The 27,873-nt window shown below is 39.1% G+C and overlaps 1 long non-coding RNA gene across 2 annotated transcripts; it reads left to right on the forward strand.

The window, feature by feature from the left end:
* The first annotated feature begins 883 nt into the window (after nucleotides 1–883).
* Nucleotides 884–27,873, forward strand: LOC130152884 (uncharacterized). Of its 2 annotated transcripts, XR_008823126.1 has the most exons (3): nucleotides 884–1,148; nucleotides 18,560–18,631; nucleotides 23,430–27,873. It is a non-coding gene; the product is annotated as an uncharacterized LOC130152884 (long non-coding RNA). The 2 variants fall into 2 exon arrangements; XR_008823127.1 differs by lacking the exon at nucleotides 18,560–18,631.

Below are 27,873 nucleotides of genomic sequence, written 5' to 3' on the forward strand. Positions count from 1 at the left end.
AATTGAAATAGCACCGGCGTGAATTTTCGTAATGTTCCCCTCAAGACATCCCGAAAGTGACTCACACGAGAAAACAGACTGAAGTCACAGCTGGAAGCACGTCAAGGATCATTTCCATTTTTACATGATTAATTTGAATTTAATATCTTAAATCAAAACCTGATTAATTTAAATAAAATTTTGATGGTGCCCTGCTTCTAATATACATTGCAGTAATTAGATTCTGCTTAATGTGATTTTTTACATAATTAAAAAAAAGAGTAAGTCAAGTGTAACAATGCAGAGTTGGTACAAATCTGTCCATATATATACATATACATACACAGACACACACACATGGGATTTTGTTGAGACATTGCTCAGGTACAGGAAAGATCACAGCTGGATGGCTCTGCCATAGCTCAGCTTATGGCATGTGTAGAATATTCTGCTTCTATTTCACTGCAATGTGAATAGCTTTCCTTAAAAAAAAAACCAAACAAACAAAAAACAAACAACAACAAAACAACCCCAAACAAAACAAAACAAAACAAAAAAAGCCACAGAAAAAAACCAGCTGAAATCAGATTAGTGAATAAGTTTAAAAATATCACCAATGCAGTAACCTGCCTCAACCCATCAATCCTAGTTCCTCCCACTTTTTAGCCAACTTTTCTTTAGGAGTTAGCTCTGTGTATCCCATAAGTAAGTGAGCAGGTTTTTCCCAAACATCTGTAATGCAATATTTACAGCAGCTCATGGACGGCTGTTTTTCATGAGACTTACAAAATTATTTATAAAACAAATCGTTACTGCATTTTTATAGGTGCTCCCCCTGCCTGTCTCTGATTTTATAAAATGTTCCTGTGCACTATGCAAGCAATACAGTGAGCAAAGAGCCGTTTGTTTGTGTTAGGATGAGGTGAAGCCTGCCTGCACCACGTACCTGACCCTTTACTGATGCTGCTTGTGATCAATTACTTTGGCTGAAAATGGTCACTGCTAGTGAATGAAACTTTGCAAGGTGCACTGCAGGTAGCACTCACAGCAATACTTCAAATGTTTCCAGCTTCTTTGCAGGAGGAGCAACTACTAACATGGGCTGAGCAATGGGTTTACCCACAGCTGCAGATGGAGCTTCAGTGAAGGCATGCAACAAAATGATGCAGGTAGGCCAAAATCCTAGGGAATCCAGAGATGGAGTAGAATCTTTGATTTTGTGGATTTGGGCTTCTTTTTCAGTCATATGTGAAAATTTATGTAAAATGTATTTTTGTTTAAGGCTAAAATATCCAGTTCATTACTGTAAATTATGAATCCTTTAGGCAAAAAATAAAATAATGCCAAAACAAAAATGTTGCCTTTAAACATAGAAAAGAAAGGCTGGCGCATTCTTGTCCTACCTGACCAAAGTGCTCAATAAATTATGCTTCAATAATTAGATCTTTCTTCAACAAGGCAGTGAAACATCAACCTGACTATTCACTATGGAGTAATCCCAGTATACATCAAGCCCCTTGACTTCAGTGGTACTTTCCACCAGCTTTAAAATGCTGGGCAGTGCTTAACTAATAGTAAATCACTGTTAAACAGAAGAGAATGATGGAGAGTGAAAAACTCCTTTGCTGCCTGGGGCTAACAGCTTTCAGGGAGGTGCATGCACCGTTCATCCTTTTATGAAGGCAAGTAAAATCATTCAGGTGTATTTGATAGCATCCAGCTTTCCAAAAGCCTTTATGTACACTATGTTATAAATATCGTGTAATGGCACACAGTTAATTTTTAATTTTGATATTTCTTTGAAAGAAAATTCCTCCTTGCTGGTGAAGCTGGTGGATATTTGCTGGTAATTCAGACATATCAGATGGTCTGCATATCCTCCCTGTCCTAAAAAAGAACACAGAACAAAACAAAGGGAAAAAACCACAACAGGCAACAGGTTCAAGTCAGTATGCAGCCACTAAGGTCAGGTTAAATGCTTCTCAACAGAAATGAGAAAAAGCCCACAACAGAAATTGAAGAACTGTGCAACGATATACTGAACTTTGTTCAAAATACAGGCAGAGAGAAGGAAGAGAAAATGATTTAGAAAGTCAGGAACCAGAATTACCTGCTGAAAAAATGCTACATATAGTGGTTTACAGCAGCTTTGTCTATTTTTCAGGCTCCTAATATCTCTTCACGTTGTTGAAATTACCAAAATTGTCATTCTCATGCAGCATCGGACCCTCACAAAGTCATTGTCACAGCAAGGTCTCCTATGCCATCATACTTGGTCTCCTCAAATTTACCAGCATATTACCTGTGGATCACTGCAGATGTGTAGACACAAATTAAATTTCTTCAGTTTGACCAATCAACCTTCCAAGATCGTTAGTTCTGTGGATTATGTAGACAGAAGCCAGTGAAACTGACTACTGATTCCAAGGAATTTGCTTATTTATTATTCATCACGCACAAGTAATAATAATAAAATGCCACTTTTTATCTTACAGCTAAAACTTTTGATGACAGTCAGCTTGGGTTTTTTTTCCTTCTACATTTAGGTTTCTCTCAACATCAACTACAATATGGTCCAAAAATAACAGTATAGTTACTGTCTGGGGAAAAACTACTTTACTGCTTATATTCTTATTCCAAAGTTAAAGTCAAAACAAAATTAATCGGGAAGGGTTATCTATAATGTATCACCATTCATTTCAGAAAAAAAAATATCTTTGCCGGCAGCAGAAGGAAAGTACTTTCAAGCAGTTACATTAGACTATAGACTCCAAGGAGAAGATTACAGATCTTCCATATTCAGTAACATGAATCAAAACTCTTAGGAACTAGTCTAACTTTCTTTTTTTTCTATTGCAAGGCACCAGGGATTGCTTTTTGTATAGGCTATGATTTAGATGGCTAATTGAAAGTAAGCAGCGGTGAGCTGCTTCCTTGGTAAAATATTACCAAGACAATCTTATCTGAGTTTACAGAGTTATTTTCAATTTGTAAATGTTGTATTCATTTCTACCAGATAAAACACCTTTAAAAATCCTAGACCCAGGCATGACTGGATTACTGTTGCAACTGCTCTGCACTGTTTCATGCCACACAAATGCCTTCCACCCCTCAGATATACCTAAACTTTGTCTCCCTATGAATAGTTTTACTATTAAAAAAAACCCTAATCCATTTTATGGTAAATAAATTTAATGATATACTGAAGCCTCATAACTTTGAGTTGATGTCATCCTGCCAGTTACCTGCTCTGCAAAAGAACCTCCCTCATTAGAGCCTGCACCTTTTAGAATTTCACCTTTGCAAATTTATCTCTTGCCTATAACACGAAGAAAATCCTGGGCTTTGTTTCACTGTTATAATAGATGTAAATTAATGTTTTGCCATAGTTTGTTGCCGTAATCATAGAGGCAAGTATATATTCCTAACAGCTATCTTATTTTCAATTTGCAAAGCATACTGTGCTTAATCCCATGAGGCAGCTTGTGGTTCTAGATATGAATTTAAAAAGGTAGTTAGACCAGTGTGGGTGGTTGTCCCAGAGATAGAAAAAGGAGGCTCCTGCCATGTCCAGAGGGGCCTTTAAGAGGTCCCAGGCTGGTCACAGTTCTCATCATCCTTTATTACTTGTTTCCATTGTGTGAAACAGCTTATTTGTTCATGTAAATTTAAATCATGTTGATACTAATAGAAGGGGGTTTGTTGCTTCTTTTTTTTTTTTTTTTTTTTTCTTTCTTTTTCCTTTAATCTAAAAAGGTCACAGAGTTGTTTTTTGGTGACTGACAAGCTTTTTTCCCCCAATGATCTCTGCATTTTTACAGTCCAATAGATAGTAAAAGAGACATATTGATAAAAGTTTTAATGTATCTCTGGTGGGTGGCAGTATTTTTATGTATCATACAATCATCATTAAGTCATCTATGTAAATTAAAACTACTTGGCAACCCTTTGTATGACAAGAAATAGGACTGGTTTCTCTGCATCTCTGCTTGCTTTCTTTCTTCGTTTTCCCTTTTGCTGGCTGTAGCATAGTGGAAATTGCACAGATTAACTATTTTCTTTACTGTTTTGTGAAGACTTTCTGTAGAGAGGATCACATGCCTGTCTGAGACAGCATGTGATGAGTAAATAGCAACGGGATAAGGTTAAGTTAATCTCTCATGAAAAATGCCCAAAGGAATGTCTACAAGCTGAAATCAATGTGGTGTTTTGGCGAGTTTAAAAAAACAACTGGGAGACATATGGATTTATGCATGTTTGGATTAGGTAGGTTGTTACCCCATCCCCAGTCCCACCATTTGAAATCTAGATCCAGGTCTGAGTTTTGAGGCTTCAGCTCAGGTCTAGTTCGCATCATGTGAATCTCATTTTGAGTTGATGGCTGGTTTCAAGCGAGACCGTAAATGTCTCCTCAAAGAAAAGCAAGGGTAAGGATCCAATCACTCACCCAGGTTTTACTTTCAAAAATTGACGTTTTAGGCTGAGCACTTTCTGAGCAGGAAAAATGGAGGCAGTCTGAGCTAAACAGTTTTGTTTGCCCGGATGTCTGACAACATTTAAGGGCTGGATCCTGCCCTCAAGCCGCTTTGGTAGGCAGTGTGAGCACTCACTCTTGGGAAGATTCTGTCCCTAAATGTTCTCACTTTTCAACACATTGTTACCCTCCCACATACCTATTCATGCAGAAAAACAGAACGGTGAGCCTCCCCCAGGGGTTTTTAACACAACTCAGCTGAGTCACGTATCCGCATTTTGGATAGAGTTAGGGGTATGGTCAGACTTGGTCTGAAAGTGATAAAGATGCCAGGAATGTATGAGGAAAATCCTGTTCCCAGGCCAGTAGACAGAGTGTAAACTCTATCCCCATGTCTGTGCACAAAGGCTGTCTCTAAACCTCCAGAGGCAACTAGCCAGTAGGAAACATTAGGCTCAGGGACTTAAATAGATGGTTGCAGAGCCAGTTGGCTTGGTGTATTGTTGTCTACTGGGCTGTGTCTGAATCTGTAGCTTCACTGATGGGAGGCCAGAAGTGCATAGAGCTAGCCAAGGCTGCTATGAACAACTTCAGTGCATCTACATCTTTGCACATGGGTAAGGACACCAGTAGACATGGTTGCATAGGATTTGCATCATTTCCTAGCTCTTTATCTTGTTCTTTGCCCACTGCCTCTTTTTGGGCAGAGCCTTTCCAGGAAACAGTGTCCCATATGTACCTGTAGTCCAAACTTGCATTTCCATACACAACATGAACTCTGCAGGCTTATTCTGAGCTGGAGTTCCTTTGAAGCTTTATACCACTCTCTCCTGGCAGGAAAGTAAGGTGGCACCACAACTTCTGCTTTCTTACTGAACCTTCCTTTAAGCTTTTATTGAGGATCACTTCCCATAAACACCTACCAAGAATGCTTATTAAAGAAATTATAAACTGCGGTACATCAGGGCAGACATTTGTTTTAATTGAATTGAATTATTTATTTATTGAAAGCCTGTATTGTTCATAATGCCTAGGGCGCCAGTCTCCTTCTGCTAGATTTTTACCAATGAAAGCAACACTCATTTTAAGGGAGTTATTCCTGACATTTGCCCAGTCACCAAGAATAGGATAGGGCACCATGTAGCTAGCAAATACTGGTGACAAGAATTCTTTATGAAACAACAGTACAAATTGAGAAGATTCAAGTGGTAATGTAGTTGAAATCCAGGTTAGTAGCTTTGTGAGGGCTATAACCAGTCCTAGTAAAAATCACAAGAAATTTAAATCACGTATATAACCTTTTATTTTATTTTTTTTTAATTTGTAACCACAGATAAAGTAAACATTTTTTTAAAAAATCACACAGAAAAGCAAAATGCCCAACTCAATATATGATCTGAGAACTGGTAAAATAGAGTTCTAGTAAGCCTGAGGTCTGAAAATGAGAAAGGCCTACTCAGAAATGGGTGAAACTAGACTACATCATTAAGTCATAGTTGGAGAGAGGTGATATCAGAAACCCTAAGGTATTTTACAAATTTACTGAGTTAACTGTCAGGGCTCAGCATGAATTTGCCCCACTCAGAGGGGCCTCCTTCCAAGCACGTTAAGCTGCTTGCCTCAAAAAAGTTATCATCTGCTCTTGACTCCCCCTACATTAAGCAGATTTCAACACAGATTCACCAAAATTTGCTTGCACACTTCAGACACCAATATCACTCCAATTCCAAGGTCAGGCTTTTGCTTCTGTTTCAGCAATGGTCACAGCTAGGCAAAAACAGGAGCAGTAACATGAAATAACCCTTAAATGCTATCATTTATTCCCCTTACTGGTAGCAGGACACCATTATATTCGTCACTAACAATCCAGCCGCCCTCAGGCATCAGAGATGTTTCAGAAGGTATGTGGATGAGACTGACTGTTGGCTACCCTATTCCAAACTGCATGGGCTGTTCCTAAAAATACAAAGGCAGAAAGCGAGCTTCTGAGTAGCACTGTAGCATTTTGTTCCTTCCTTACACTGTATTAAGGCTGGCTAAAGAGGCAGTCTCAGAAGTTAGGAAATCCCCAAACAATGTAATCAATCCTTCCATGCCTGTGGTGAGCAATAAAAGTTTATATGAAACCTACAGCACTTCACACTGAATGGCTGAAAAATAGCACACATTTATCAGAATGCCTGAAAACACACCCCATTCTGGTAGAGCAAAGCAATCAGTGAGGCTATTCTTCACCTAAAAGATTTCCATTCTGTTTTGCTAACACACTATATTCAGTATTGATGTGTCTCTGCACACAGTAAAGAGCAGACTCTGCAGTACTGGGACAACTCATTCACATGACAGTGATATCGCAGTCAGGCATTGCTCTTGCTTCACAGTGCGACTGGAGTTCCCTTATTAAAGCAGCACCCAACATGGCTAACAGGCTAAGGAGCTTGTCAGTGTTACCCCTAGAGGACATAATTTTTTTAAGGGGCTTTAATTCTGGCTTTTTTATCATGGACCACAGGTCCATAAAGGGATGCTAAAAGGATTAAGTGAAGGTGTACCCTCTACTAGCCCTAATCCAATCATTGTGGATGGGACTTGATTGCAGAATACAGCCAGGTTTGTGGGATTTCCCTAAAGAGTAGTGCCGATTGCTGTGCCTGGGAACAGAGCACTGGGTTGGACAGGCTGCTGGTATGGCCTAGAAGGGCTTTCTTACATTCTTCCATAAGGAGCTGCAAATCACAGTGGAACCAGATCAACATCCATATCAACATTCAGAATGGCTTTCAGTCTCTGAATCTCTCCATTAGAAACATCCAAGTTCCGCCAAAGAGTTTCAAACCCTCTCTGTGAGTTTCTTTAGGATCTATCCTTGCTTTTATAATCAATGCTATTCAACCTTCAAAAGGAAAAGTTCAGGGTTAAAATGAGCAGAGGTACTGAGCTTGTGGTACTGGCATATAAATCTCATATTGTTAGTCTTCTTACCAGATTTTTCCCCCTTCTAGTCAGAAGTATCACCAAAAGAGCTACATTTTGTGGTATATTTGCTTTTGGAATCTTTATTTATGCTTGGCATCTAAAAGTAAAAAAGATGGGGAAATGGAAAACATTTTTTCAGCTAACTGCACATATAAAACCCAGTAAACGCTTCATTCAAGATAAGCTTTGGAAAAAAACCCCACCAAACAGCTCGAGAGTTCTCTTTATAATAAATCCATGGCCACTTTCGAACTTCACAGTTCTCACTGTCCTGTACACAACTCCCACTCAGTACATCACAGCAACAGTACAGATGGAGTTGTGATCTTCTTTACTCCAAAAGCACAGTCTTGTAGCTAAAGAAGGATATCTGTTAGCAGCTCAGGGTCTATACCATAGAGCTGAGCAATTCTCAGTACAGTGGTACATCCTGATTAGACAGGCAGTCCCATTCTCTGTTCTTCTCTGCTGCACTTTCTCCATCAAGGTTTTCCACAAGCAAAGCACTCGGCCTTTGGTTTTTTTTTTACATAAAATTGATTTAAATGAGCTGAGTTTTTTATTATTGAGCTAAAGCGCAGCATAGAAGCAGGTAGCTTTGCAGGCTTTTTGTTTTCCACTACTCTAATTAAAAATAAAAATGTTAAAATTTCCAAAAGGGCATTTTAAAGCCTATTAATTGATAATGCAGGGCACTGAGACTTCTTTCCCTGATGGGGAAGACAGGAGGGGGAAAGTCAGCAAATTAGAAGACAGCTTTTACCTTGTCCGTAGCCATATTCTATGTGTGGTTTTGGCACTGACCAGAGCAGCAGTAAAACCTGGAGGTGCTGATCAGTAAAAAGCATGGCCATGCTATCCCCAAGGAACGGCAGGGCAAACTAGGGATGTGTTGATCCATGTATCTCCTAGGTAACCATCATCTTGGAGCTCATGCAACTCTGCTATTTATAGTAGCTGAGCACCTCACAATCTTAATGTGATTAATGAATATCCTTAGGCCATCTGTGTAAGGAAGAACATCTATTATGTGTATTTTAGACATGGGAAATGAAGGCCTAGAAGCCTGTGTCACAAAAGTACTTTGGCACCTAATTTGTTTCAAAGGCTTCTCAGGATTTGGGCCAGAGGGGCTGAGGCATTATGAGCAGGAAGGCTGCGATGTATGGGTTTGTACCTGTGGTAATATATTTTGCTTTTTGGTTTGTTGAGGTATTTCTTCAACACCTGTGTCACACCACTTAGGCAAAAAACCCTCAAAGGAATGTATAGTCATACAGGATGGCTGCAACAAAGCAGGCACTGAAAACAAACTTTTGCAGACCAGACTCCCCAACAGACCATCCTCTCAAAAATGTCCTCTTTTCCCACTATCAGAAGAAACTTCTGGGTTTAGTGTAAAATCTTTTGGGATTGCAATTAGAATTCTCATGAAAATCCAGAATTAGTAGTTGGTCATTTTTAGTCTCGAAACCAATCCCTGAAAATATTGTGACTAGTAACTTGGACTTTAACTGTTAACATTTCTGCCAAGGAAAAAGTAGACAATCCAGAAGGGCAAGGGGAAGATGTCTGTTGGTTCACAGCTGTCATTCACTCAGTGCATGCTCTGCGCTGGTTTTTGAGCCATTTCTGGCTTCTTGTTCCACAGCCACTAGGAGGTGTACTTAATACATAGGCATGTAGTGAACATCTAGTGAAGAAGGGGTCATGGGGGGAAGCTCAATTAGAGACAACGCACGCCAGCTAGTGAATCGGTGGGGCAGCTCATAGTGAGTAAGCTGCCTTAGTTTCATGTAGGTTTGGGCAGATCTGTGGCTATCCTTATTTAAACTGGGTGCCAAAAACCGTCTCTGGCTACCCTAGGGTAGTGAGGACTGTAAAGGCAATTCATCATCCTTCCTCCTGACTTCACAGGCACTCACAGATGATCAGACAAACATGAGGATTAAACTGCATATATACAGGCACTTTCTGTAAAATGAGTATGGGAAGAACAGCATTCCCTGGAGGATATGACTGCAGCCTGACTATTTATGCCTGATAGGCACATTGCTCCTTAATTTTAACTACACAAAGAGTAACAAAATTTAAAAAAATAACACCAAAAAATGGACAGGCAGATGTTGAAAAATGTTCTGAGGACTGCAGTAAAAATTCTAGCTACCACAACTCAGTCTGTGTAACCCTACTGCCATGTCTATACATCAAAATATAACTGGAAGCCTTTCTGCATCACCTTTTTGACATATATGCTTAGGTACGTAAGCACACAACCCTGCTTATTTGGGGGATGGAAGGAAAGATGGGGCTTTCCGTTACCTCTAACACTCCAGAAATCTCAAAGGTAGAACAAGTATCTTGTTCTAAGGGGTAATAACTCCCTGCTTAATTGACTATTCTCCTGTGCTTTTTTTTTTATCTGCTTGACTATACACTTTATAGGAAAAAACAGCTGCCAAGGAACATAGGAACATAGGCAGTGAGTGTCCCTATGATCTAATTGTGATAATTGTGCTTGGAACTCTGCTTCAAGTTGGATTTTTTTAATGTTTCTATGCCTTTTTTTTCTTTCTTTTTTTTTATCCTTTCTTTTTTTTTTTTTTTTTCCCTTTACTGTGTGCACTGTGAAAGAGTGGCTAAGGAATATGTTGGTTTACATTTCTTTTTGAGCATATACTGACTGTACTGAGTTAAACATGCAAAAGAATGAAAATAAGCACGAAAGACAACATCCGTTCTCATTTCAATTTCCTGGAAGGAAAGTGTGGTTGGGCAGATGGTGCTTTTTTGTTTTACCAAACTGAATGATCAGATGTAAATAATATACGCCATATAGACTATAAGAATCATTGAAGGTGAGGTTTCCATGTTCAGAGAATTGCTATATTGTAGAGAGTTTCTCACTCCTTAGTGATATGTCAAGCTTTTTTTTTTTTAACTTCCTAATTTTTTTTTTTTTACACTTTAGCTTGCTTACCGCACCCTCTACCTGCCTAGTCATATTTGTTTCAACCACTATATTTCAGAGGGCTAAATTGTATATATGTTAATTCAAGTCCCTTCCATGAAAAGCCATAATATTGGTTCTCTGGTTGAACGGACAGAGGAGAGTGGCTGGTAATTTGGCATCACATGAGTCTCAATATTTCTGTATTGCTATCTTTCTTCATGCCCTGGCTTTATTGTGTGTTATAAGAATCTGTTTTCTTTGTTGTTAACCAATGTGATTTTTACATCTTTGGAGCTCTTCTTTAATTTGTTTTCCAAGCTGGAACATTAAACATTCCTAAGGCAGAACAGAGTTTGTGTTCTCTGGTAATTAGAAAAGGCCTTTACCAAAGGAAAAAACAAAACAAAGCAAAACAACCCAAACCCAAACCTTTTATAAAATGTGCATGACTAAACATGGCTCAACAAGGTTATAATGTTTACCTGACTGAAAGAGCAGAAAAAGACATTGTGCTATGACTCTGCAAAGAAATAATACCATGGTTTCATTCTCAGCCAGATCAAAATATATGCTTTTCATTACCCCTTAGTTTGGTGGGACTCAGACAGAGGACAGGTTCATGTTTACACTGTATGAACACCTCTACCCTCTACCAGTGGTGGCAAAATAAAAGTAGTACTGGGGATGTCTTAGAGGGTTATTAACTCTCAGAACCCCTAGTCCAGAGTGACCAGCCTGTCTGAACAGAGAGCTTTGGCTGGAACTCAGGAAAAAAAGGAAAGTTTATGACTTTTGGAAGAAGGGGCAGGCAATTCGAGAGGACTCAAGGATGCCATGAGGTTATGAAGGAAGAAAATTAGAAGGGACAAAACCCAACTAGAACTTAATCTGGCTATTGTTGTAAAAGACAATTAAAAATGTTTCCATAAATACATTAGCAACAAAAGGAGGGCTAAGGAGAATCTCCATCCTTTGTTGGATGTGGAGGGAAACATAGTGACAAAGTATGAGGAAAAGGCTGAGGTACTTAATACCTTCTCTGCCTCAGTTTTTAACAGTAAGACCAGTTGTTCTCCAGGTGCCCAGCCCCCTGAGCTGGAATACAGGGATGGGGAGCAGAATTAAGCACCCACAACCCAAGGGGAAATGGCCAGGGACCGGCTACACCACTTAGACACACACCAGTCTGGGGGGCTGGATAGGAGCCACCCAGGGGTACAGAGGGAGCTGGTGGAAGTGCTCACCAAGCCACTTCACAGCACTTACCAGCAGCCCTGGCTAACCAGGACAGTCCCAGTCGACTGAAAGTTAGCAAACGTGATGCCCATTTACAAGAAGGGCCAGAGGGGAGATCTGGGGAACTACAGGCCTCTTGGTTTGACCTCAGTGCTGGGGAAGGTTACAGAGCAGATTATTTTGAGTGCCCTCATACAACATGTACAAGACAACCAGGTGATCAGGCCCAGCCAGCATGGGTTTGTGAAAGGTAGGTCCTGCCTGACTGACTGATATCCTGCTGGGACTGATATGACCAGGTGACCTGCTTCGTGGATGAGAGAAAGGTTGTGGATGTTGTCTACCTAGACTTTAGCAAAGTCTTTGACACCATTTCCCACAGCATTCTTCTGGAGAAACTGGCTGCTCATGGCTTGTATGGGTATATTCTTCATTGGGTAAAAAATGGCTGGATGGCCAGGCCCAGAGAAGGACAGTGAATGAACTTTAATCTAGTTGGTGGCTAGTCACAAGTGGTGTTCCCCAGGGCTCAGTACCAGGGTCCGTTCTGTTTAATATCTTTATTAATGATCTGGACAAGGGGATTGAGTGCACCCTCAGTAAGTTTGCAGATGACACCAAGCTGGGGGCAGGGTGTCGATCTTGAGGGCAGGTAGGCTCTGCAGAGGCATCTGGACAGGCTGGCTCAATGGGCCAAGTCCAGTTGTGTGAGATTCAACAAGTCTTAGTGCCAGGTCCTGCACGTGGGCCACAACAGCCCCACACAGCGCTGCAGGCTTGGGGAAGTGTGACTGGAGAGCTGCCTGGCAGAAAATAATCTGTGGGTCTTGGCTGGCAGCCAGCTGAACATGAGCCAGCAGTGTGCCCAGGTGGCCAAGGCAGCCAACAGCATCCTGGCTTGTACCAGAAATAGTGTGGCCAGCAGGACCAGGGCAGTGATCGTCCCCCTGTGCTCGGCACGGGTGAGGTCACCCCTCAAATACTGTGTTCAGTTTTGGGCCCTTCACTATAAGACAGATGCTGAGGTGCTGGAGCGTGTCCAGCGAAGGGCAACAAAGCTGATTCCTGAAGGATCTGGAGCACAAGTCCTGTGAGGAGCAGCTGAGGTAACTGGGGTGCTTTAGCCTGGAGAGGAGGAGACTCAGGGGGACCTTACCACTCTCTACAACTCCCTGAAAGGAGGTTGTAGCGAGGTGGGTCTCATTCTCTTCCCCCAAGTAACAAGCGATAGGACCAGAGGAAATGGCCCCATGTTACACCATGGGAGGTTTAGATTCAATATTAGGAAAAATTTCTTCACAGAAGGGGCTGTCAAGCATCAGAACAAGTTGCCCAGGGAAGTGGTTGCATCACTGTCCCTGTAGATATTTAAAACACGAATAGATGTGGCACTTAGGGACATGGTTTAGTGGTTGATTTGGCAGTGCTAGGTTAACAGTTGGACTCAAATGAGATTAAAGGTCTTTTCAAACCTAAATGAATCTATGACATTACAAACATAATCCCTGTGGCCAACAGAAGTTTTATCTAGCACTCTACATTTCCTTACTAACCTTAAAATGCGTACAGTAGAGGAGGTGAAAAAGATGTTTTTTCACTGAAAGAATAGCATTGTAAGCCACAGGAGAAATTACTCATACAGAAATACAGAAATCACATATCAAATCAGAATGACCAGATCTGGGGAAATCAGAAGACATAGCCATACGTCACTATAAACTGAGACTGAGGCAAAGCAGAAGACTGGATTAAACTAAGGCTGACATTGTAAAGTTCATTAAAAATTAGAAGTCCTAGGCTACAAAGAGACACTAGTTTTTTATAAAAATGGCAATGTTGAGTTTATACTATAAAATGTATTGTCCTTTTGTTTTTTTAATGTGTCTTGATGGCAAAATTCTCTTATTAACCTGGGAGACCTGTTGAGAGTTGTCAGAATTTCATTGTGGGTTTTTTATTATAGTTTTACATTCACATTTACTGAAGTCAAGTGATTTCACAAGAATTTCAGCTTGAAGAACAAAATAAAATGTTTCTAGCATGTATTGCACAAATAAAATTTGAAACTTTGGTGAAAACAAACTCTAAAACATAAAAAAAACCCTCTGAAAAAAATAAAACCATTATCTTACTTCTTTAAATCAGTCCGATGTTTCAGAGGACTTACACATTTTTTGGGTGCTTGATTTTGTCAGTGCAGGGAGTATGAAAAGGACCAAAATGTACTAGTGACATTACTTCAGTATTATCATGGAAGTGGGCGAAATAAAAGAGTAAACTGAATATCCTTCACTTAGTCTGAAGCTGTACTGCAATCATGAACGAATTAATGCTTGGAGCAAGCACACCGCTGGAAATACGATTTTTTTAAGGGAGAGTTTTTAACTTTGAATACTAAACGAGAAATAAATTAGAACAGAAGTAAAAAGGAAAATCTTCAGCTTGCAGAATCTCCTGCCTTATAACTTCCTGAAAGTTTGAAATTCTCACAGAATGAGATTTGTCTCCTCCCGTTGCTCATGGACAGCTCAATATTAAATAAAGGAATAAGTCAAATAAGGCTCCAAAGAAAACTTTTAGCAGCTGAGAAAGAAAGTCCAGGCACTTCAGCTCAAATGCTGTGATGCAGTTGGCTAAGTGGCTTTGGTGCACTAAAAATGGGGTAACTTCGCTGGCGGGCATGTGCTGCTGAAGGTTGTTGCAAGAAGGAAGCAGGGCTGGGGAGCAAGTGGCATGGACATACATTCGAAGCAGCAGCAGCAGCTCCCCATGAGCAGTCAGGGCTTCAGTTGGTTGCTCACTCAGTTTCCCACAGTTAAAAGCTGACGAGCTTGAAACAGTTTGGGGCCGATAAGGCAAGCTGTAGTTAAAAAGGAAGGAAAGGCTTTAAACACCTGGGGCCAAACCCCTATCTGCTGTTGATCTCAACTGGAATAAAACAGTATGTGCAAGCCCAAGATTTGACTCCCAGCCTCTCATATGCATTCTGAAAACCACAGAAATTGACCATGGGGTATTTTTGGCTTTCCTTAGAAACATCCCCACAAAACCCCCACAAACACTGCTGTCCTTATGGACTAACAGTTCTGTGCTTGCAAGGCAAAACTCATTAGCACACACACTCACAAACACACAGTTATGGGTTGTACCTTAAACTGAAGAAGGCAGAGACCATTTGCAAATAAAAGAGACCAATTCCAGGTTAAATTATAAACAGTTACCAAACAAAATGGAGGCGATGTACAAGCCCTGACAAGCAGCTAAGGGCAAAACCTGTTGAACTAGTAAGACACCGAATGTCCCGTGGCACCAGAAAGTAAAAAATCTCCTATCTGACTTTTCTTTCTCTTGAAATAAACCTTTCAACCCAATTCTTTGTTTGGTGAGTGGGTCTGGACTGCCACTCTTCATTACTACAGACTTGATGTAGAAATCAACACAGTGATGCCTTTCATCTCTTGTATTATAAGAATTCAAATTCAATTTTTTATTTTACAGCACAGCCACACAATACCTCACATTATGGTTCTTGGTTGCCTCCATCCATTGAAAATGGCCTTGAAAAGAGATATAGAACATAAAAATAAAGGCTTCTTTTCCCCCGTAGTAGTTTGTTTCATCTTACAGACCATCTAAATTCACCACCTAAACCACAGAGTAATATAAGTAGAGTCTATTGAACACTGGACTCTTCCTAATTTTTTTTTTATTTTTTTAATTTTTTTTTTTTTAAGCAGTGCTTAGTTAGCTGTTCCACAAAATCTGGGATCTACAACTTTTGGTCAACTGTCACCTTTGTCAATAACACGCTAACATTCTAAGAGCCTTTCTTTACTCAAATACAGTGGACTGTGTCACTTTTTCTTCTGTGCTCCTTAGAAGTGCATTATCAGACCACAGGGACCCTCAGTCCTGCTCTGTTTTACCATGGGCTGTGTGTCCTGATAGCTGATTTCTTAATTATCAAGCTTTGGCTTGTATATCTGCATAGTGTTTTTCAAGGTTTTCAGTTTGAGGGTTTGAATACAGTTTGTGTATTTTGTTAAGTGTTAAAGCAATACCAATACAAATACATAAACTTTCTACCATTGGACTTTCAAAATTACATGGTCATCATTCTTCTGCTTCTGCCTATGCACCTGACTCAGCAATTGGTGGTTAGTTCTGTGGTCAAGAAACTGTTTCATAAAGTCCCTTAAGGGGTCAGGTGGCTCAGTGGATGATCAGTTTGCTTTAAAAGCAACAAAATCCTATCGGTCTCAGCAGTGATCAGAGCAACAGAGGAAACAGCAATGCATAAAGTGTAGGGATGGAGATATCCATAGTAATCTGACTAGCTCATATTAAGAAAGGATTTGACAGACCTGCTGGGTTCCTACTTAATGCCAATCAAGCCTGAAAGGGACCACTTGAACTCAGGTATTTATCTCAGACTGATTTGAATTATCCTCACTTCTTGATTTGGAGAGTCCAGAATAGGATACCATGAAGAGAGTGTGTTGATGTTTTCTATATAAAACAAAATTAAACCCATTCAAGTCAAGGAAATACACAGTGCAAGTGATATGAGAATCAGTCCCTTTGAATTTGACAACAGAAATAGAGCTTCATCAGGGCTGTGTGTTCTCAGAAAGTCTTTTGGGAAGTGAAAAACACATGAATTCCTCCGCATTGTCCCCTTCGTAGCAATTAGGATCAACAAAATGCATACAGGGAATATCAGGAATATTATTCCTTTTTTTTCTGCCTAGTCAGTATAAGCCTTATGTTTCCTTTACAGACATAGCATTAGCTAAGTAGCTGCATTTGAGGTCAGGTCTGGATTGTCCTTTTTGTTAGTCTAATTCTGTGCACATCAAAATTTATTCAAAAGAAATTGTCTTAAAATATTACCAACACTTAAATGATCATTGCAGAAATCACAGGAAAGAAAGACAGCGCTTACCAAAACCCCAGTAAAGTACTTCAGATAGTTTTTCTTTCATTACCAAGCCGCGAGGGTCAAGAACTGTATTATTTGCAAATATCCACCTTCTCAGACTGTCATGAGCAGCTGTAACATACCCACTAGCAGCAATTTCCACTTGGCTCTATCCAGAGGGGAGAAACGTACCAGGAGTTGCATTGTTTATAATTCCCTCAACCCCAAGGGTAATTCTGTTCACCAATTACTTGAAATTAAAGTTAGGTAATTCGACACATCTGCTTGGTACCCGACCACAAACTACCTCTTAAGCAAACCAAAGAGTGGATAGTTTACTTCCACAATACTCTGCAGAATTTCATTATTGCGGCCATGACAGGAAAGGAAAAATGAGAAGTTATACAGACTCATGAATAGCTGGGGCTTGGGGGCTTTTTGGTCACTGTTGTCACTGTTAAGGGATCCCAATAGATCTGAGGAGGAGGAGGTTGGAAAGCAGTTTTCTTCCTGGGATGAGGGCTTCCAATCAAACACAGCAAATATAGTAAGAACTGAGCAACAAGAAGCCTCCACATGTAATGTTTGACAAAAAAAAAAAAAAAAAAAAAAAATATATCCCCCCCCCCCCCCCCCCGTGTTCTGTGGTTAGAAGATTTCATACCTTTTGTCTTTGCATACAGTTGCAATGTTACCTAGAAAAAGCTATATGCACCCAGAGAGAGAGTTACAATGTTACCTAGAAAAAGCTATATGCACCCAGAGAGAGAATTATCCACATTATCTACAGTATGTATTTTTTGATCTCTGAGGCCAGTCATTTAAATTACATAACTGAAGCCTGAGTTAGATAATATCTAGACTTGGAAATTTTTTAAAGTCGGGCGGACCTGTTAAACATTTTATTGGTGATGAGCTTGTGTACACACCGCTTCCGCATCTCTTTGTGAGTAATGAATTAGCTGCCAGGTATTGTGACTGAACTGTGTGACTCACTCCGTGGATTCATTTTACAGTCTGGTGAAACCAGTAGCTGGTAACAGCTATCCTTTGTAAGAACTTTTCACATGTTGTAATTCTACAGATGAACACTTTTTTTTTTTTTTTTTAACACAAAAGATTAGCCTGATAAAGTTTAAAAAACTACAACATGACTCAAAATTCATTCACATTATACTGAGCTATATACCAATCTGTTCAACCTAACATCTGTGAAGTGGGCCTCGTTCTCATTTTCATCAGGAAATATCAGGAGTCATTTCAAAGACACCATTATTCTTAAACATTATAAAACAAATGAACAAGAAATGCAGAGCCACTATCTTTTACTAGTCAGAAGAGTTGATTTTTAATTGTGTCATCTTATCCTTGTTAGCATCGTTTCCTATTTGGAAACTTAAGTACCAAATAAGTAGCAAGTGCTTTATTTTTTACCTCTGAATATGATTACCTTTTCAATCATATTCTGCATTTCATTTTTACTATGAAAGTTGTTCGTTGTCCAATTTCAAGCTGCAAAACTATAAAAGTCCATTTTGACTTCACTATAGCAGAACTAAAAGATTTTTTTGAACTAAGATTAAATTGATATACCTTGAGCTTCTGTCATTGTAATATGACATTAGGAGCATAGTCAAATACTAGCTTTGACTGTAAGTGTCCTGCTAAAGTAGTAGTCTACTGCAGAGTGCTTTTTGATGTATCAAAGAAATGGTACTATCTTTCAAACCGCATTCATATTCTAACCTCCAATCATCAAGGTAAAGTAATAGCAGGACTAAAGCATGATCTTTTTTTTACAGTTTCTAGAAGTCAGTACTATAAGGGATTGCCTAGCTTTGCATTAGATATTCATGTTTAAATGAACCACAGATAGGCTTTCCAATCCACAAACTCCATTAATTAGATTTTATCCTTTTCTCTGTCTTTTATTTTAGGATTCTTTACCCTCTCCCCTGCTGCTATTGCTATAGCTTCACTAATGGCATGCCAAGTAATTTATGTTTTTCTTTCCCTAAAGTTGAGATGCTCTTACTGGTACAATTCATAAATGTTCCTGTATAATGCTGATGGCCAACGACTCCATTACTCAGTGGGTAGATAACACTTTATTATATCTCAGGCATGTCACCTCCTGTATAGAAGGTCCTACCTTAAAAGACAGGGGTTTGTTTTGCAAAAAGTCTTGGTTAGTGGACAAAATGTCTTTGAAGAACTCTTAATATTTATAGATCTGTTATGAGCAGGCTATATGTACAAGACAGACAGTCAGAAAGGCAGCATATAACCATGAAAAACATGAAGAGCAAGGAAAAGTACTAGCACTGAAGGGGCAGAGCTGGACAATGCAGTCAATCGTCAAAGCCAAGTGAGGTGTCTAAGACAAGGTAAGAGAGGGTTTGGGGTTTTTTTTCCTCCTGTGATAGTTCCTTCCCCCCCCCCCCCCCCCCCCTTTTTTTTTTTTCCTGGAAACTGCCAGTTTTCATGCTAGGAACGGTAGAATGAATCCTGACTTTTCCTTTTCTGCTTATCTATCTAGGACAAAATATAGAGCTCCACATTCACAGAGCAACAGGGGAGAACTTCTAAAAATATTTATTTACAAAAGTGAAACAATAAATCTGTTTTGATACTGTTGAATTGTTTCACTAGGATCAAAAAGTTTTTCACTGAACAGCTTGAACTATTGAATATATATGATTTAAAAGTTAATACAGAATAAAATACAAGTGTAGAGAGGAAAAATATGGGAGAGAAAAAGAACATAAATTAATTGTTTTATTTTGATTTTAAATCACTGAAATGTTTCCATTAAAATATTGTTTAAAACAGCATGTTCTTATGAAATATTTAAGAGAACATCCTTCTGAAAACAATTTTATCAACTCTGCAGAAAAAAAAGTTATTTCCATTATTTTTACCATAAATGTGTGATAAATATTGCTAGAGACAAACTTCTTGCTAATAAAAAGAGCCAGCCTGATTCTCTTGAGAACAATGGGTCCTCCCCACAGAACAAACAGATAATGGGGTGGTTTGGGCATCTTCAAAAGTAGTCTTCTAGATATGGAAGTGGTTTAAAATTGGACCAGTAAATAGTTCAAATTCCAGTCCCTATAATTAGGCAAAGATCTATATAATCCCAGTTTCTTCTTCTTCTAAATACAGTCTGCAAGGATTATAAAGATGGTCCATTAAAGGTGTGTGCATATTGTAAATGCTACACGGGCAACTCAAGTCTAAATGAAAACAAAAAGGAAAAAAAAAAAAGCAGGAAAAGAAATATCTCTCTGGCATAGGTCAAAGGAAAAGGTTATTATGTTAAACTTTTCTCCCACTGAGAATCTTCAAATATACAGACTTCACCTACAGAAATCAGTACAACTGACTGGAATTTGCTGGGTTTGGTCTGGGATGCAAACCCTGGGAGTGAGAAAGCTGGTTATCTCAAAGTCCCCAATGTCTTCTTTTCTGAGGCAGCTAAGCAGTGCGACTCACAAAAGCAAGGTCTCAGCGACACTTCTTAGTAGGTTTGCATTCACTTCTGCCTTTCAGTGTTAGGTGATAGTCAGTATCCATCAGCAGTGAGTCAGTGTATAGTACCTATGCATCATGAATACTTCCTCAGCTACCCAGCTTCTTTCACCCGCTTTTAGATGCACAGAACACGTTTTCTGAAATTCTTCCTTGTCACAATGAACCATGATCAGAAGCACATGCCTGATCGGCTTATAATGTGCACATAGTAACAATGGATCCAGATACTGTATTCAATATAATAATACTGGATGCTGATATTGGCTCAATTGACACTGTAAGTTGCCAAAATTCATTGTCACACCAGAAACAAGAAAAAAAGTAATCAGGAAGAAGTGTGAAGAAGGAACCTTCTGGCCAAATTCAAATCACAGTAATGCTTTTATGAGTTGGAAATAACAGTGAAAGACTAAATGGAGCTGGTCTGGATTGCTGCTGAGGCAGAAATGACCAGAAAGGAGTGCTGGGCAGCCCTGCACTTCTCTGAAGGGTGCTCCTTCTGCAGCTCACAGTCTCTAAGTCATGGCACATGACACTGAACACACGGCAGCCTGGTCCCACTCTCCTGATTCACGTTGTTCTTACATGTAGCCCTATTTTGCCTGCATAAATAGGGAGGAATTTCCAATTCCATGGAGATACTACAAGTTTAGTCATGAAGATAATTAAGTCCTTTGGGCTTGAACTACCCAAACACTTCATACTTGAAAGAAATTCAGATATGACTCTGAATGTCTGGACTACTGCCATCTAAACAATTTGGATTCATTTGAGGTTTAAGATCAGCTCCAAATTCCTCTTCACATCAATTAATCATTCAGATATTTACTATTCTTATCATTTATATTATAGAATAGCTAGAAATTATAAGATACTCTATAGTTTGCTTTTACCAACAAAAGCTAGGTTCAGTCTTTCAAAAACTTCAAATCTAATCAACAAAGGTAAAAAAAAAAAAGAAAAAAAAAAGAGGTGGGGGAGAAAAAGAAGCTATACTATTAACATTCTATCCAAAGTCTAATAGAAGCACAGAGAAAGTTTAGTTATTTGCCCAGAAAAACGCCACATAAGATAAATGATAGACCTGAGGCAGGGCTCTAAGACTATTATCTCCCAAGGCAATAGGAGGCTTAGTTCCTAGATCACATTACTCTCAACATTTTTCAGCAATAATTATTTCTAATTGTTATTGCTTAGTGCAGTTAAATGAAATAATTTTTAGACTTTCTAGAACTTTTAGAATTCCAGCATTCGAATAAATACAGTATCTGTAAATGATGGACATTAACAGAATGTTAACTTAGATCTCAAGGAACTTACAAAAGTGTAGGTACCTCCTGGTACTGCTGTGGTGGTCAGATAAAAGGGATCTTGGTACAGATATAGGGACACTTGGTTGAAATCAAGCTTAGATGTCTAGACGCCTTTGAAGCTAAAGAGAAAGGCAGATAAAGAACTATATTTATCTCCAGAATTAGGGAGCCTCTGGGAAGTATCTGTCCAAGCCACATTCTTAGCTGAAGTTTGTAATTTTACCTATATTTCTAAGTAGGATTCCTAAGGCTTATTCTTAGGGCTTTTTCTTGAAATTATGTGTTGATTTTTAAATCCTAAATATCTACCCTTTGTATTTATACCAAAATTTTACCTGCTGGTAACACTGTATTGCTTAAAGCTTACTATCTGTTGTGTGTTCACCATCAAGAATCCTCAAATCAAATGAAGAATCTGAAAGCAGAACTGTCACAATTGTAAATAGATTTTAAAACTTCACTTTCTTTTCTTAGCTGTGGGGTTTGAGTTTCTTTTGTGTGTCTGTATGTGTGTGTGTGTTTGTGTGTATAGGGGAGGACAGGAGGGTTCAATATGACCTGTGGTAAATATCAAATGGAATTTAATTAACGGCTCTGATGAGATATCAGAAAGATTGAAGCTCACTTCCCAAAACTGTATTAGTTTGTTGTTGCTGTTGTTTTTGTAAAAAAACAAACTGTTTTGCTGACACCTCGGAAATAATTATGATGGATACTGTCTTTGCAAAGGCAATATTGGGCTAAGTTTAATCTGGGCTAAAGAGCTGAAGCAGAAAAATAAAGAAAAGAAAAATCCAAATGGAAATTCTGCACTGAATTGAGCTTATTTTGAAACTGTAACTGCTGCTGTGCCTGAAATATAGCACAAAGACCTTCTACTTTTCCAAAGGCACTGCAGCAATCAGGAGACAACTCAAAATGACCTTAAATGCAGCAAAACAAAACATAATACTCATGGGGATGGGGGTACAGGGAAGGTGGGAGGAATGAAAAAATTAAATTAACTTTACCAAGATTTCTGCAAACCTCTCCAGTAGAAGTTAACTGTCATGTGACAGGCACATTCCTGATGCTGGGCCCAGGATGCTGGGCCCAGGATATTCCCATTCTGTGTTGGAAGATCCTTCTTATTAAAATAGAAGGAATAAGAAATCAAAATTATGGTTTATGAGTTTATATGCATATAAGTACTGAAAATAAAAGTTATTCTAGCTCAACACATGAGTGCTATTTTTCTGTTGATTTGTATTGCCTGTGATCTGAAGTAATTGTAGTATTTTTCATATACTAGCATGGTAATGTCTGATTAATTTTAATTTTAATTCATCACCGACAGTAAATGTGTATATTGGTGTATATATATATCCCTGTTATAAAGGCTATGCTTGTGTTACTTCATCAAAAGGACCAAACATTTCTTGGATGAAGATAAATCAGGTCTACCATAAACCATATCCAGAGCATAATTTCAAGAAACCAGGTGAATTTTATTGCAAACTCTGAGCTAACTGAAGGCTGGATACCTTTCAAACCTACCTTCTTCATGTGGAGAACATAGATAATTCAAGTGTAACTTTCTGATACAAACGCTTTTTTCAGCCCTCTACAAAATACCTAAAGTAATTATGATGAAACACAGATAAATCATTTGCCAGCTTTTTTTTCCCCCGTAAGCTAAAGTTTAGTCCCAAGCTAGTACAAATCCATATTTTACTGCTGATCAATGTAAATCCAGAATGATTGAAAGTAGAATTTAGACCACTTATATTTAAGACTACAAAATTAATGTCTTTCAAGGTTTTTTTACATAGAAAAACCTTCTGAAGTGCTATGTGATTCAATCTTCTCTCAAAAAAAAAAACAACAAAAACAAACAAAACCAAAATCAGGATTGTCAATACCCTAGAAATAGGTAAGAGTATGTCCCTGTTATACATAGTCATGTTATTTACTTTCTTATCCTCCTAGTCCAGACTGTAGCACCTTGGTTTAGACTGGTATTTTTATAATAATTTCCTGCTTCTCTAGGTTTTTTTTCAGCAATGTTTACCTAATTCACTACAAAATGAAGATATAAGATGCAACCTCAAAGACCATGCAAAGTACTGTCCAGTTGGTTAGGGACTGAAGGGATTCTCTTTCCTTACATGTTTAAATGTGCCCAGGTGAGTCCTATGCCTACAAGCTGAGTCCTGCTGTTTCTCAACTAATCATTTGAAAAATCAGGGGGGGGAGTAAAAAAAAAAAAAAGGTAGAATAGAAAATAAAAATAAAAATAAAGGCTTCTGGTAGGTGAGCCACAGCAGGGCAATTAAGATGATATGGCAGAGGTAGACATCTGCTCCTAGACAGATACAGTTCCACTGATGCTATCTATAGCTACAATCCTTCCGAGAGATAAACAACATGCGAGAGCAACGTGCAGAAGGAAATGCCACACTGAGAAAGTGGTGATCGTGTGGCCCCTGTGGTCTGAGAAAGAGAGAGAGACAGCAAAAGAAAAAGGGAGGGGTGGCATGTGGGGCCTGTGCCAGGCACACACAGGTGACAGAAGTCACAGGACAGACGTGCATCAAGATGCAAAGCTGGGAAATGTATGAGAACTGACATTGGAGGGGAGCAGAATTACAGCAAAGATGAAAGGCACAACATGACCAAGAAAGGGAGGTGGAAACCTCCTCTCTAAGCTCTATGCGTAAAGTTACAGTTAATCTATGCCAAAATAAAATAAAAAAAACTCCACCAAAATTATTAGTGGATGATTTATACTCTCTGATTTGGAGACTTGGAGGGCTGCACAGAATTTCAAACTCACATTTAGGTTCCTCACTAACAAACTTAATCTGAACTATGCTGCCCAAAGTAGATTATTGCTATCTTGTATTACTGTTACAATGATTTTCAGACACAGCAGAAGCAGTATTCCCTCTTTCCCTTGATGTCAGGCACAGCCAAATCCTAAAGGAGGATGTGGTGTCTGCTCCAAATAACCTTCAAGACAAGGACTGACCCTGTTTAATTTAGGCAGGACTTGAGGCAACAGTACGCTCCACAACACTATGAGACAGGAGTTTTCTAAAGGTAAGGCATGTCGCCTCTGCTCATCACTGGCCATGCCACCGACTCCTCAGTTTATTTGCCCCTCAGTTCCTTGCAAGGAGAATTTGGTTGGTCTCCTCTGATGCCAGGAGTTCCATGTCCCACCAAAACTAAGGAAGCATCCTTCCTTCCTCCAGCTTTCCTACCAGAAAGAAGTCTTAGCATTCATTTGACTTAAGATATTCTGCCACTTTAAGAAACTCTCTGGAAAACTCACAGCAAGAATTTGAGGCCAAGTGGTTTGCAGAGATCACTGGCCAGAAACATCAGGAATGCCCTGCTGAGGACAGGACCTCTGCCTTGCATGGTGTGCTGTCTTCTGCTTCTGGGGTGGACATGGGGCTTGGCTGACATCAACAGAAGCTGAAAAACTGAAAAAACAAAGTGTCATCCTATCTTGTGTTGGAATCTCCAACCAATAATTATGAGTTTTCATAATGTATGTTATAATAATTATTCAGCCTGATTACACACCATGGTCTCATTCTGTGAAAAAAGTATTTCTTTTCTCTGCCTGGGAAGAAGATAGAAATATCAAACTAAAGAGCTTAATGTAAAATCAGAGTGGAGTGAATTTCAAATCCTCATGAAACCTTGTGCTTTGGTGATTTTTTTAAATTGCTACTCCTGAAAACTGTTTGTCAGAAAAACCTAAGTTTGAAATTTTCTGTTTATCTGAAGAAAGTAGAGCTGGACTTCATGTCTTTAATGAGCAATTCACCTGAGGCCAGATTCTGCTATCCTGAGTCGGTTCATACCCGAGCAAGGGTGATGGATTTAGATACTTCTTTCCCCTGGATGCTCATAAACTGATTGCATTTCTCTCCAGCATATTCATTACTGAAAATTGTGCAATAAGGCTTTCTGTTAGTTTAACTTCACTTTTCTCTTCCTTATTCTACACAGAATAAGCTTGAACAATTGAGTGATGCAGCTGTTGGTTGTTGGTTACTTATTCATTGGGTTTGGTTTTTTTTTAGATTGTTGCATGTCCCTTTCATTCTGTTTCTTTTAAATTGCACATTCACACATGCAAGCATCAACATCTCTTCTGAGACATGTATGCTGGAAAAACTCAATCCTGTGAATGCTTACAGGAAGTGAAAAAAGCACAAAGTGTAGAGTTCTAGTGTACATGACTCAATGAGCTTCATTTTTAACTGTAAGTGTAAAACCAGGTCAATGCTTTATTAAAATTCATCTACGTCTACATTAAAATATCAAAACATGAACACTATCAGCAAGAAACAAAATTCTTCTACTAATGTGTGTTATTAATGTATATTTCTGCTACGACCATACAATTAATTCTGCATATTCTGTACATAATTCGGTTATCTGGAGGCAGTCAAAAAAGGTTTGATCCATCGAGTTATAAAAAAAAGTTATCATTTCGGAGAATGTGGATTTCCTCTTTTGGAAAATCTACAGCAACCACCTATCTGCAGAGAATGCCAGTTCCTAAGTTAGCATCCCTAATGGTCATCAGAGTATAATATTTCCTGGACGTTACAGGTGATAATGTAGCTTTGTTGTTCCCGTCTATTAACTCTTGGGGAAATCTGACAGCTGTGGAATGCATTCTGTGTGCTTAATCCTGCAATATATACTTGATTGGTAACTATATTGATTTTATTACTCTGTGCTCCTGCTGTTCCACCTTTTTTTCTTTTAAAGAGCAAACTGAAATGTCTGGGGTTTGTGACAAGTTTTGAGTTTTAGTATAGCAAAGGAACACCATGCCTTTTGTGTTTCTTAACGCGGAAATAGATCTGATAAAAAATTTCACACCAGTAACTTCAGAAAAATATTTTTAAACATAATTTTGTGTATTTTGCATTGTTTGATTCTAACCCACTGTGCTACTTTCAGGCAGCAGATTGTCATTATGACTGTACTTTGCTTTTTCCCTGGCATCTATGACTTGAGTGTCCCTCCCCCATCCCAGCTTTGCTTTGCAAGCTTTTTCATCTTTTCTACCTTGCTGGAGGCATTATTAGGGCATTTCACCTTTGACCAAATGGGCAGACGAACATCCATCCTCTGGAGCCAGTACTAGTGCTGTTTGGTAGATCAGCTCTCACATGGTACTGAACTGTGACCTCTTCTTCTGTTCAAAGACTAAATACATAAACTTGAGTTTCCATTGGTGCCAAGCCTGGGAACCTGAGTTGCTCCCTAATCCCAGGTCTCACAGCCAGCAGCACAATGGGCAGCTCACCATGCCAGCCAGCCAGCCTGAAAGAATGTCTTTATTCTTTCTTCCTCAACAAATTGCTTATTGTTTGGCCCACAGGGTGCTAGACCTTGTGAACTGTCCAAAACTTTATTTCTTTTCTGTTAAAATTTCTTCTTTTTTTTCCTTTGATTTTCTTTATAAATAAAATTAATTTCTATTCTCATTTTTTAGTAATATAATTTTAAAAGATGGCTGCTACTTTTCATCTTTTTTCAGAGTATATCTGCCTTTTGGAAGCCTGCAGGAACCACAGAAATGATACAAGCCCTGCAGGTTTAGACGCCTTAGAATGAAGAGTCTGTGGAAATGTTAAGTGCTACTGTAATGCAGTGCTCAATATTACTTAAAGAAAAACAGAGGCAAGTGCTCAGGGGCATTCCTGAATTTCCAAAGATGCATACCACCTCCCTGCTTTTGGCCTCATCTTCACTGTGGCTACAGTGTGCCCACTGTACAAACCACAAGTGTAGGGCAGGATACGTACCTTGGGGCCCTACATTTTGGAGTTGTTCAGGGGTAGTTGTCTTCAGAGGAAGTTAAAGCAGGCTGCCTAGGCTAGTCTGTTATTTATGTCTTGAGCTATTTCTGGAAGCACCTTTTGTCTTCAGTAAATCGTGGACACAGTTGCAGGACAATTGTACAAGTCAGAGCTAGGCAGAGTATCAGCGAGGTAAGGTGGATTTTGCAATATTCAGCCAGATTTACCCGGGGAAAAGAAGAGCTCCACAGCTGAGACACCACCACATGAAGAGGGGAATCGTGCTCCATAAATACAGCTAAAACCAACACAGGACCCAGGACACCCCTATTTTTTTCCCTCATCCCCCTCATCTCAGTAATCCTGTGTTGAGACATGTTCACATGTTCAGTGCGGAACCTTGTCCCTGTTTGGAGATAGGGAACTGGGACAGGAATATCCTTGTAAACAGCAAGATAGGTTCTGATCACCTGGAGAGTGACAGTTAAGATCAGTTTAAACACTCATGCATTTCTCAACCAGTTCTTGCCCACACTGCTTAGGAAAGGTGACAAAATTACCAGCTTTCTGGAGCCATACATGATCTAAGAATCACACAAATTTCTTGAAAGTATATGCATGCACGTGTGTGTGTGTATGTGTGTGCTTATATATATATATATATGTAT

The sequence above is a fragment of the Falco biarmicus genome, chromosome 7, assembly GCF_023638135.1.
Source record: "Falco biarmicus isolate bFalBia1 chromosome 7, bFalBia1.pri, whole genome shotgun sequence".
NCBI classification, from domain to species: Eukaryota; Metazoa; Chordata; class Aves; order Falconiformes; family Falconidae; genus Falco; species Falco biarmicus.